Below are 12,747 nucleotides of genomic sequence, written 5' to 3'. Positions count from 1 at the left end.
GTGTGTGTGTGTGTGTGATCGTGTAACATGTTCCTACTGTGTTCAGACTGCTGTCTAATTACTAATAACTAATAACTAATAAGCGTTGATTCTCAGATGGAGCACGGGGCCGTTACTCACCTCAGGGCACCGGGCTTTAATCTGCAGCAGTCTCATTCCCTCCGTCTGAATGTACAGTATATTTCAGTTGTAAAAATATTTCCAGAGCTATTTAGGTAGAACATTGTAATTTATTTAGACTATCTTACCCTGACAGAAATAAACAAAAATAAAACCCCTCCAAAACTTGTCCCTACAGCTAATTAAATTGAATAATTATTCATTTCTTACTCAGTTATTTACTGTCAAAGTGACGCCAAAATGAATGGCAGTCAATGGGATACCAATGGCGGGTGATGGTTTCGTAGCATTAGAATGGCGCCATAGGAGCTACGCTTTGTGTACGCCCGCGTTCGCCCTTGAACACACCACAGAGCGTCATTAAGATGCCAAAATGGCGGCTGTGAAGCTCTGTTACGCTCTCACGTGGCTATGGCAACTGTGAAGGTCAGCTGTGGTGTGTGTGTATGTGTGTGTGTAGGTTAGAAGTGCAGTGTGGAAAAATACTGTTGTCAACAACTGGAAAAAGGCTCCTCTCGCTGCAGAAAAGGTGATGGGGGCGATGGTCCCCTGAGCTACTGAAGCTATTATAAGCAGATTCAACAGAAACACCCCAATAGTAACAAGCAAATCCCCGCGAGATGTCTTGTGAGCTTTAAGAGCCATTTTAAGCAGCTCTGGCATTTCTGGCCCCCTCCTTTTGAGTTTTAAAGTAGACCTATTATTTACCATTTTACGTTCAGACATGTATTTGGTGTTTTTACTAGAACATTTTTACATTCTTTAATGTTTAATAAAGCTGCTTCATCTGTATCTGTTGGAGCGCCTGTCTCTTTAAGCCCCCAGTCCGCTCTGATTGGTCGGCGTTTGTGGACCGCCACATCTGTGCTCTGCTCCATGTAGAGCCCCACATTGTGGTTCCGGAAGTAAAAATCCCGTTCATTTACTATATAAGGATTTAGATTATGAGTCATAATGTCGGAACCATCCGAGGTAGAAGCCACATGTTTGTTTAACCGTATTTTAAGAATAACATGTATTATTCACAATCTTATGGAGGAATACTACACTACCCACCATACTATGCGTAACAGCCGCATCTCTGATTGATGGAGCTTGCTGTTACCATGGAAATGTTTAGTCAGTCAGGGAACTAGAGCGAGCTGCTGCCATTAAGGTCTGTGATTGTCTCTGTTCACAGTCTTGTACCTTTGCCTTATTTACTGTTTTCACATCAAATGTTTTATGGTTGTGATTCGTCTCAGAGCCGGTTGGCTCGGTTCCAGGCTTTAAACTCACAGCGCTGTGAAGGAAGGTCCGGCAATGCGAGACTTCCCGGACACAGATCACTCGTAACACCCCTGGATCAAATCTGCTGATGAGGAGCTCTGCCGTACACCGCCTTAACTTCATACCATGTAATGCTGTTAGAGTCGTGCCTGTCGACACTCATCCACGATCTAGACCGTCGCTGGGCCCAGACATGGTCCACGACCCAGGCCTAGACACGGGCCCAGACACGGGCCCAGACCCAGGCCTAGACACGGACCCAGGCCCAGACACGGGCCCAGACCCGGGCCCAGACACGGGCCTAGACACGGGCCCAGACCCAGGCCCAGACACGGGCCCAGACACGGGCCCAGACACGGGCCCAGACACAAGCCCAGACACGCGCCCAGACACAAGCCCAGGCCCAGACACGGGTCCAGACACAGGCCCAGGCCCAGACACAGGCCCAGGCCCAGACACGCGCCCAGACACAGGCCCAGGCCCAGACACGGGCCCAGACACTGGCCCAGACCCGGGCTCAAATGGCATTGGACCGTACTTTTCTTCAGTCTGGACCATTCTTACTTTTAGCTCACTGCACAGGACAAGATGAAGATGGCTAAGAGCATCAGTGGATGCTGCAAATGTACGTCACGTTGTCAAATATAACCTCAGATCACCATGGAAACAGAGTGTATCAGTGGGTGTTTTTGCTTTCTTTTCATCTCTCTCCTTGGGTCTTACTTCAGCAAAATATATATATAAATATACACACACATTTCTGAATGGATAAGAGCATCACAGTCTGAAAATATATTTGTGTTAAAGGGGAAACATGACTGGTAAAGTCAGATAAATGGGAGGTATTCGGTGGGTTTCTTTGTCATACACGTGTTTGCATCAACTTCAGTTATTAACCAAAGATAATTATAGCTAGTTTTGTTACAATGGAATGGGAAGTGATTTCATACAATCCATTTAAATGTTAATTTGTATTGTGAGAGAGGAAGCTGTTTAATTACTCAAACAGGGAAGTATTCTGCGGTCATTTATATAGTACGATAAGCTTTTGATTGGCTGAATACAGGTTAATAGACTGCATTATTTTCACTGAAAAACTCACTGATTTATAATATAATAAGGACTAACACACTAATACATTCACTACTAATATATTTCTGTTGGGGGGGAATGATCAGTGCATTGCATTGCTTGAGCTTTTGCAACATTACATTGTTTTCTTCTTCGTGGGGGCCTATGGCGAGGAAAAGCTCCACATGGTTTAATATACATAAACAATGATCCATGATAACCAATTTCTCTCTCATAATGCTCCTCATAACCACTGAAAACTCCAACCAGACGTTTGGTGATGATTGATCGTTGTTTAGGCACATTAAACCACGATAAGCTTGTTCACGTTGGGGCTTATAAAGACCATGAGTTCCGGGGGGGGGTCAACCCACAGCTGCTTCGCTGACGTCCATCAGAGGAGGACTTTTGGTTCGGTGTTTTGACAGTCTTCAGTGGTTATGAGGACCAATATGAGAGAGAAGTATGGTAATCATTGTTTAGGACGGGGGTCTACATGAAACCACGTCTTTATTCATTTACTTTAGTATACTACAGGACTGCGTCTTTCAAAACTTGACCTGCCCAGAAGAGAAAACTCAAAGGGATGCATCATTGTATCCAGCACTTGTGTGCATGCCCTTCCGAGTGCTTCTGTCCCCAGCACATTTAACCCAAACTGACGCCCGTGGCCATCGGCCCAGGTTTAACGTTAAACCCTGCTGGTAATGACCAACACTGTCCAAATAAGTAATATAGCTGATTATCCTTTAATGAGCGGTGTAAGTTGTGGTGATGGAGAGCAGGAGGCGACTGAACTGAACCAGATGTGTCCATATGCATCACACACAAACAGGACTTGATTGTGTTGTGCTGGTATTATTAAAACAATAATTCAGGTCTGGTGTACGTGTAAGTGCACCCGTGCTTGTGTGGAGAAGGGTGTTAGAGAGTGCTGCAGGCGGAGCACGGAGGGAGGAAAGGCAATCCCTTTGGAGGGCCCATTAAGTCTGATTACGAGTGATTGCCGTCTGTCGGAGAGAGAGAGATGGCCAGCCCTGTCCTGCCACTGAATTAATGACATAAACAAATGTTTTCCCTTCTCACTCTCGTTATAATCAGCCCACCTCCTGTTTGTTTGCTTTGCCTCTTCTTCCGCTGAGATCTCATCGTGACCCTTAAATAACTTCAAATGATTTTTTTTGGCAAAACACCAGACTTGAGTCCAACCCGAGCATTTCTGCATCCCTGCGCACGTTATTTCGTCACTGTTGTTTTATTTATGGCCGTATGCCTGGGGGGGGGGGGGGGGCTGACACACAAAAAGATATTAACTCATTGAGAGCCCCGAGGTCCAAAAGGGAAAAAAATAATTCTCGGCCGTTACTGCAGCTCAGCTGTAACTGAGATGGGTTCATTCACAGCGCGATGCCAAAGGGGCGTGACCCACGGACGCCGCTCAAATGTCTCTGTGGACAAGTGGATAGACCTTAAACCAATCAGAGCGGCGACGGAGGTGACGTATGTCGCCTGTCTCAGAACTATCGTCATCGTGTAAAGCCCGCCTCAACGGTTGGGATTGGTTCCTCTTTGGAAAAATTAGAAAAGGACTTAAATGGGCTGTCGGCCAGACTGACTCACAGAGCAAATCTCTCGTTTGCCGGGAGTTTGTCTGGGCTTTCCCAGGCGGGCGCTGCATAGGAGGGAGGGGTGTTCTTTGGAAACCACCAGAGGTTACTTGGTTACTTGTGTTGTCTTCCCGTCCACCGTGGACTTGTCTTTTTCCACCGTTTTTGTCACTTTCTTCAACACTGTTTTTTATTCATGGTCAATAATCCTAATTTAAATGACATCACATTTTTGAGTTGATTGAATCACATTTCTTGATTAAGTTTTTTTAGTCGGGAGACATTTACATTTTTTTCAAATGCTATAAAATTGAGTAAAACGTCCAAAATTCTACAGAAGTAATCATTACTTTTACCTATGAAGAATGTTGCATGGCTTCCATGCAATGTACATGCATGCGTCCAAGTTATTTTTTGGCAATTTGGTAAAAGAGACTCACATTTCTGATATAAAAAAAGCAGGTCAAATTTGACCCAAGGACAACATGAGAGTAGAAGCTGCTGTGGAAGCTGCTACGCTGAGGGTAGTGTTGCAAATAGGTCACATTCCCCAGATATTGTGGTATGACTATCTCCTGCTAAACAAAAGGCAGAATGGTGTCTGTGCTTTGCTCTGACATCTATTTCCTCTGCTGACTTGTGGTTTTAAAGAGCAAACGAAAGCACAGACAGATATCTGGGCTGCAGGTGCTTTTTAATCTGAGAAGCTTTAAACCCTCAAAATGCCTCGGTTCAATTTTTAATACAATAGCAACACGTGTGTGAATGTTTCTAGCCTTCTTGAGGACATAGCGGCTTTTATAGCTGGACTGTGATTTTTATCTCACTTGCTCATTTGTGTGTGTGTGTGTGTGTGTGTGTGTGTGTGTGTGTGTAGGTGTTTCTCCCAGGGAGCTCAGCAGCTCCTCAGCACTGCCTGGAGTCTGACTTCACCTCTTCCTCAGGTAAGCCCTCTAGCGTACACACACACACACACACACACACACTCACATAGACACACACACACACACACACTCACATAGACACACACGCACACAGACACACACGCACATAGACACACACACACACACGCACACACACACACACACACACACACACACTCACATAGACACACACACACACACACACACTCACATAGACACACACACACACACACACACACTCACATAGACACACACAGAAAATCAGTGTCTCTAGCAGTTGCTAGTTGTGATGCAAATGTAATGAAGTTTAAATCTTGATACGGATCCAGACTACATCATTATGTGCCAGATTGGTGATCAGTGTGTGTGTGTTTCTTGTCTTTGGGTTTGACAGCTGCCAACTGTGCATATATTCCATGGGGGGGGTCAAAAAGCAGGGTGATGTGGTAATATCTGTAAAAGATATATTTTGTTTTTAAACAGTTTATGAACGTTCATGAAGCGTTTCCAAAGTTTGACAGTCTTACCTCAAGATCCCTTTAGTACAGAGGTGCCCGTTCTTTCATGTGAAGGGCCAACATGGATCTGGGTCACAATGTTGTCAGCGGAGAAGTCTGTCAGAGCCTCCAAATCCACATGATTTTACATGAATCATTTCAAAGGCTTGTCCCTGAGTCAGACCCAAAGGACACACAGAGGAAGTAGTCCAGTAGGCAGTTAGTGACAGGAGTCACAGTGGCCACATATCTGGGAAATACAGCATGGTCAAGTGAACCGCAACATCTCTTTTTAAGTGCACGTGTGCAATAGATTGTAAAATTAGATAACTCTAATATTCCCAGATAATGGTAATTAGTAGAATTACTTCTCTGCAATTTTCACACATTGTAAAGTCATCCAGTGGGCCGGATTGCACCCTTTGGTGGGTTGGTTCTGACCCACGGGCCGTATGTTTGGCCCCCCCCGGTCCATAGTAAGTACACTGAATCTGATCAAATCCAAATTGTCCTGAAACAGTTTTATATCAAGTCTTGGTTATTTAGCTGCAATCGTCAGTACATAGATATGATCCATGTATATGATGCATACGGTAACATAAGAATATGATAATATTGTTTGAGACCAGAGTGGTTTTAACTACAAATATGTTCTTAATGTTACTGGTCTTCCAATCACAGGGGATAGCAGCACGTCAGGAATGTTGGCCACAAAATGCAAACCACCAGCTTACTGGGACTGATTCAATGTCTGCTTATTAAAAAGAAATGGAAAATAATCCACCTTTAAAAGAGAACATTAAACAGAGAAACTTTCAATTTTTACAGTAGTCTTTAAAATTGTCTACAAAAGTTTTCACAATTATGGACATTTTAAGTAAACGGACAACCCCGAATGTTATTTGAATTGTTTTGCCAAAAACGAAATCTGCAAAATCTGGAATAATTATGATTGTAAATGTATTTGAATTTGGCTGTTTTACATTAATATTACAGTTTTTGTTTGCCAGCTGCTGCTGCCAGTCATTTGATGTTTTTTCTTTCCAGGTTTTTATTTTTCTATAGTGTGAGGAAATTGTTGTGACCATTAAATAAACGCAGCTGCCACATTTACCGCTCAGGCTTGTGTTGCTCTCAATCTCGACAAAAGAAGCATTGTACACCGTATACTGCATCCCGGCTCATAAACGCTACGGCTTGTTAAAGTGAAGACTGAGATGTCAGAGTGAAAACAAAAAGGATTCCGTCTGCACGCATAAAATGGGAAAAATGTGCTGGAGCTAAAATGTCATGATAATAAAATCATTGAGGAGGAGGCAGGCGACTGTGTTTCAGCTGTCAGCCATGTCTCAGGACAGGGTTTTCACTGCTGGCTGTTACAGCACTGCATGGGTTAGTGGCTATACTACCCATTAGGGCCAGGGGAAGTCTGGATCCACTACGTTAGTCTCCCGGCATTGGTCCGCTGCCGACAGAAATTCGCCGTATGTCCTTCTTTACAGTCGGATGTCCGTGTGTGGACTAGCCAGACCAGGGTCCTGTTGCACAAAACCAGGATTAAGGAAGGGATTAAGCCGGAATATTCATATTATCCTAGATGAATTTAGCTTTGAGTCGGTTGCACAAAACCAGGTTAAATTGAGCCCATCCAAGTAACCATGGAGATACATTCTTTGCAGCTAGCCTGGTCCAGAGCAGGCTAGCAGCCGGGCTAAGATTAATCCTGGAGTCTCATGTGTTAAATCAGCTGCCGTGTTTAACATTTATTCCTTTGTCTTCTCAATGTGTTCTGCTTTATTTGTATTAACATGCATTATTTTACACTATTGTTGTCATGAGTTTGATTTAAACCCTACTGCAGCAGTTGTTCAGATGGTTAGAAAGGGTTGCACTGGCACCCTGATGTGGAGGGGCTCGGGACAGTTGGGACTTTTCCCAGTGGGCCGGGAGTATGTCGAGGCCGCTGTCCCCGGTAGGAGGGAGTGTGTCGAGGCCGCTGTCCCCGGTAGGAGGGAGTGTGTCGAGGCCGCTGTCCCCGGTAGGAGGGAGTGTGTCGAGGCCGCTGTCCCCGGTAGGAGGGAGTGTGTCGAGGCCGCTGTCCCCGGTAGGAGGGAGTGTGTCGAGGCCGCTGTCCCCGGTAGGAGGGAGTGTGTCGAGGCCGCTGTCCCCGGTAGGAGGGAGTGTGTCGAGGCCGCTGTCCCCGGTAGGAGGGAGTGTGTCGAGGCCGCTGCCCTCCCATGAAATCATGAATACGTTCATGATTTCATTTTCTTGTTGCTTGTCCTTCTCTAATAAAGGACAGTTTGTGTTACTCTTTAATATGTAGCCTAATGTTTTTTTTTTATTATAGTATACTTTGGTTCATAACCTTCTCAACCTTCTTTATGTTTTTGTCCAGATTCTATTTTTTTATGATACATGGGTGCTGATGTGATTTGTATTATGATTCGACATAATTGACTATTGCGACTTTCATTCCTTCAAAAAAAACAAAAAACAAAGTTAAATAATACACTAGAGACAACATTTCATGAAAGATTTCTTAAAACTGATACTTTTCTAAGAAGAAGGACATCACATTTATTTCCTGTGTAAAGAAGAACATAACATACATGATAATGTCAAAGGATATGATGTAGTCGCTGTCTACGGTACCGTACCGGGTTTTTCCTCCATAGAGGAATTTTTGGCGCCTCCCCCCGAACGGAAAATCAGAAACACTAAAATGACAAGACTTGAGAACAATTATAGCACTTCAAATCCTCTTTGACAGTTTATTTTAGAGAAAGTTACCGAACAGCAGAACAACTTAATTAGAAGCACTAAGCTCAGTTTTATTGTTCAGCGTCCGGATGTGCCCAACTCTCCCGGTAATTTTAACGGTGGTATCTTAATATTATTTTTTAAGCCGTACTTGAGTTGGATTTCATTTACTCAATCATAAAGAAGCTGCAGAAGCGCTTCTGGTATCCCTTTAACCACCAGTTTTCATGGAAGAGAATGCAAATCACTGAAAGGAAGAAGAGCCAAAAAAGTCTGCGTACTCAAGGTCGATTAAAGTAAAAACTACACTGTGTCGGCTTGAGCCTTCCTCAGGGTGTAGCGACACAGGGAATGTCAGCGTGATTTCAGGCTCATTCTGAGAACACCCTGAAAAAAATAAAAATAAAACACTCATTAATGGGAAAATAATCACTGCAGCAAATCCAGACACGTACGTGAGTGGATTTCTCTTCCCGTCACTACTACCGATGCGTTATCTGGACATGCTCAGCTCTCAGTCTCCAGTGGGGGATCAAGCTCATGACTCTGCACAGTGCAACAGGAACACAGATAGCTCCTGTGTATCAGCTACCCTTTATGACACTAGCCTGTGTATGTGTGTGTGTGTGTGTTTTTCCCGGCAGCTAGAGAACTAAATGTAATATGATAAGTGCACCGGAGACTCTGACACAAAGTCATTCGGTTGATTCTTCTATCAGCTTGAATTCTTTAATGAAAACACCATCTGCTGTCCTTTTTATTCCTGATACCAGTCGCCATGATGACAAGCCGATATCACGTTGCAGTGTGATGCAGCTTCGTAAATTAAGTATTAGAGAGCTCCGGGAATAATAGCCAGCGGATCAAGATTGACTTTTATCTGAATGCCACATCAAATAAGATGCATATTGGTTGTTGTTTGTTGACTCATGATGCAAGCAGAGGTCGGCCACAATGACTCTACCAGTTAAGGACTGGCATTTAGACCTCAGATGAGGAACTGATGCCCTTTCGTGGAGTTTTGAAAACATCTAAAGCTGGGGTCTTCAGTGTGTTTTAAGTTAAGAATCCCTTGGCTGAGAGAAAGGCGGAGAAGAGACCCCTCACTACGTACGTTGTATAAAAGTAAGGTGGCTGTACCACACCTGCTGTTGTAAAGGTATTTTCTTTACGGTGCTGTATTTCCCACAGAGTTAGCATTGAGTTAGCATATTGTTGCTATGAATGTTTTGCTCAGACAGAAAATTAACAATTCTAAACAAAAAGAGAACAAGTTACCGACACATCTTTACATTTTAAGTGTTGCGTACAGTAACTTTGGCTACTTTGGATTAGGGCTGAATCATTAATTGCACTTAATGCTACACTGCACCCAGGTGATGCCCAGTCTCTGAGAGGGGTAACAACCAGACTCTGAGAGGGGTAACTAACAGACTCTGGGAGGGGTATCAACCAGACTCTGGGACCAGAGTCTGAGAGGGGTAATGACCAGACTTTGGTAGGGGTAACAACCAGACTCTGAGAGGGTAACGACCAGACTATAGGAGGGTAACGACCAGACTATAGGAGGGTAACGACCTGACTCTGAGAGGGGTAACGACAGACTGAGATGGGTACCAACCAGAATCTGAGAGGGGTAACAACTAAATTGATAATTTGCGGTTGGGGAGCTTTCACAGCAGAGGGGCCGCGTTGTTTCTACAGTTTTATTACTCTGGTTGATCTCACAGCGAGACCAGCAGCAGCATGCTACCGCTAACGTAATCATAGCTTCTCTTGACGCTGTCACCCCTGATTTCCACCAACTGCGGATCGGTTGTGGAACAGTTGTGGATCCGCTCCAGAACGGCGGCGAAGTCATTAGGTTTTCATTAAAGTTAATGTATGTATTCCCACTGACCGCTGATCCGCCCCAGCTCCGGCCATCCCCGGCCCTCCGGAGCAGATATACAGACCCTGGATTTCCACCAACCGCTGAACGGCTGTGTTTCGGCTCCGCTGCTTGTTGGCTCCGTGCTCCGCCGTCCGTCAACACCCACCAGGTCCGGATTTGTTGCAGAACGGCTGCGGCCATGACTGCCAGCTGAAGTCACAAGGACCCCGCAGGGTTTTGAATTATTGACAATCCTGTAATTGTGTCCATCTGTTGAAAGCCCGACCGAGTGTGACTCACGTCATTGCCCATTCTCCTTCACTTTTAGTTGTTGTTTGTTAATTTCCTTTTTCTTGTGAGGGCTCTGCCTCAGTATCAGCCATAACCACAGATAACGTCTAAAATAACATTGAAATACAATTAAGCCTATCAGGCTTTTCAGGTGTTACACTAAAATCTGTCACCCATCAGAATGTGTTACTTAAGCGCCGTCTACCTGCCATGAATCATTCTGTGACTTCGGGGGCGGGGGAGAGACCAGACCCGGGCAGAGGCATTAATAAAACCATATAAAAATAGATTTCTTCCCACTGATAGTCTTGCTTGCTGTTACAGGTCATTTATGATCATTGTGTGAAAAATGACATTAAAAAGGTGCATGTAGTCACTAAAGTTGCATATTAAACTGGGCCTTCAATAATGCTTAACGCCTATATACATACTTTTTTGTTGCATAGAATACTAAGCTGGTTAAATGACAAATTGTTAATATAATTGTATAAATCATGTTTTAATGTTCTGACACAGGTAATCCTTAAGATGAATGTATCTATAGATAGCTACCTTATAGTGATTAACCCTACAGGCCCGTTTTAAATTCACAGATAGGCTGATTTATATTTGCTAATAATTTGTTGGATTTGTGTTAAACTGCCCATATTATGGAAAATAGAATTTGGGGTGTTATTTTTGTGTCTCCGGTGCTTACACATACAAACTTGGAAAAACTATCCATGGTGTTCTGAGTGAGATCCGGTTTCTGGATGTCCTCTGATCCGGTTTCTGAATGTCCTCTGATCTGGTTTCTGAATGTCCTCTGTCTTCAGTCTCCGGGTGAGCTGTCCAACATCTGCACGGCTTTTTACGTCACTAGAGACGAGGTGGCTAACCGTAGCATGCTAGCTCGTTGTCAATGGCTAAACACTGCTCCAACGGCCACTAGTGGACCAGAATCTCCAAACGAACTACTTCCTGTCCCTGTTGTGTCCCTGGTGTAGAAGAAGTCTCCCAGCTAATCCTGCCTTGGACTGACCAAAGCTGGAGAAAGAATTATCAGCTGATGGGATCTTACCGAGCTACTGAGCATGTGCAGCTCCCAACAAAGATAGGATAGAAGGGAGATGTCTCACTCTGGAGCTAAAACAAGAGAGATGTATCACTCTGGAGCTAAAACAGAGACCTAAACACACAGGGTGAAAACAGGATCTGCAGCAATGTGCAGTACAACAGAAATATAGTGTTTTTTGATTATGAAACTATGGAAACCTATTCTGGTACAACCTCAAAATACAGTTATGAACCTGAAAATGAGCAGAATATGGGCACTTTAAGATGTATACTTTTTTTGAAAAAATGTTCTAAAGTTGCAGAGAAACTCCCTTCTTTCGTGTTGCCAGATGAAGGGCTAGTACAAAAACTATTTAAATAATTTTTTGCAAGTTAGAGACTGTGCGCGAGCTTCTTTTTAACTTTTGACCTACTTATCCCCCTCCAACGCACCTGTTTCACTTTATGAATGTGCAAAGTATTTTTTCTATAATGACAAACTTTCCAAAAGATTTAAAATAATTGGGTGCCCCTCCCTGCAGTAACTGAGGACCCCATAGGGGCCCCGGACCCCCTGATCTACAGCAATCATTATTACAATTGAATGCAGCATTTAATGCATAGATTATACTGATGTGGTGCAAAGCAAAAGAGTCAAAAGCATTAAGGGAGTGAATACTATAAGTAGAAGTACCAACACACTCCATTACATGTGATAGTCCTGCATGCAAAACCCTTCTTACCTTCTGTACCTTAATGGGTAACCTATGGTAACTTTCCTAGGTTTTTGTGTTTATGTGACCAGGATTAAGCGAGAAACGAGCCACAATGTAACATTAATGCAATATCACACCTTTAATTTACCTCTGCTAAAAGGGTTTTTACCACTGATTGTTGTTCCAACTGTTTCAAATTTAGTTTTACATGAAACAGCCCCGTAATCGCCTTCTCTTCCATAAAATGGAACTAGATGACACAAAAAATACATTTATAAACATAGAAAACACAAGCAATGTCTTTTTCCAGAAATCATGAACCGCTTATCAGAATCAGAAATACTTTATTGATCCCCGAAGGGAAACTCTGTGTTACAGTTGCTCAGATATTAGAAATATAAGAAATATAAATAAAGAAATAAGAAATATAAGGAGTGTGGATATTTACATAGTTAAATACATAGTTACTCACGATCATCCTCAGACCTGGTTGTAAGGAGGGTCAGGTAGGAACTGTTATCTATCACTGGGCAGAAGGACCCTGGGTACCATGGACGAGAGACATGCTCGGGACAGCGCCAG

The sequence above is a fragment of the Etheostoma cragini genome, chromosome 14 (assembly GCF_013103735.1).
Source record: "Etheostoma cragini isolate CJK2018 chromosome 14, CSU_Ecrag_1.0, whole genome shotgun sequence".
NCBI lineage: Eukaryota > Metazoa > Chordata > Actinopteri > Perciformes > Percidae > Etheostoma > Etheostoma cragini.
Note: the sequence above shows the minus strand (reverse complement) of the source record.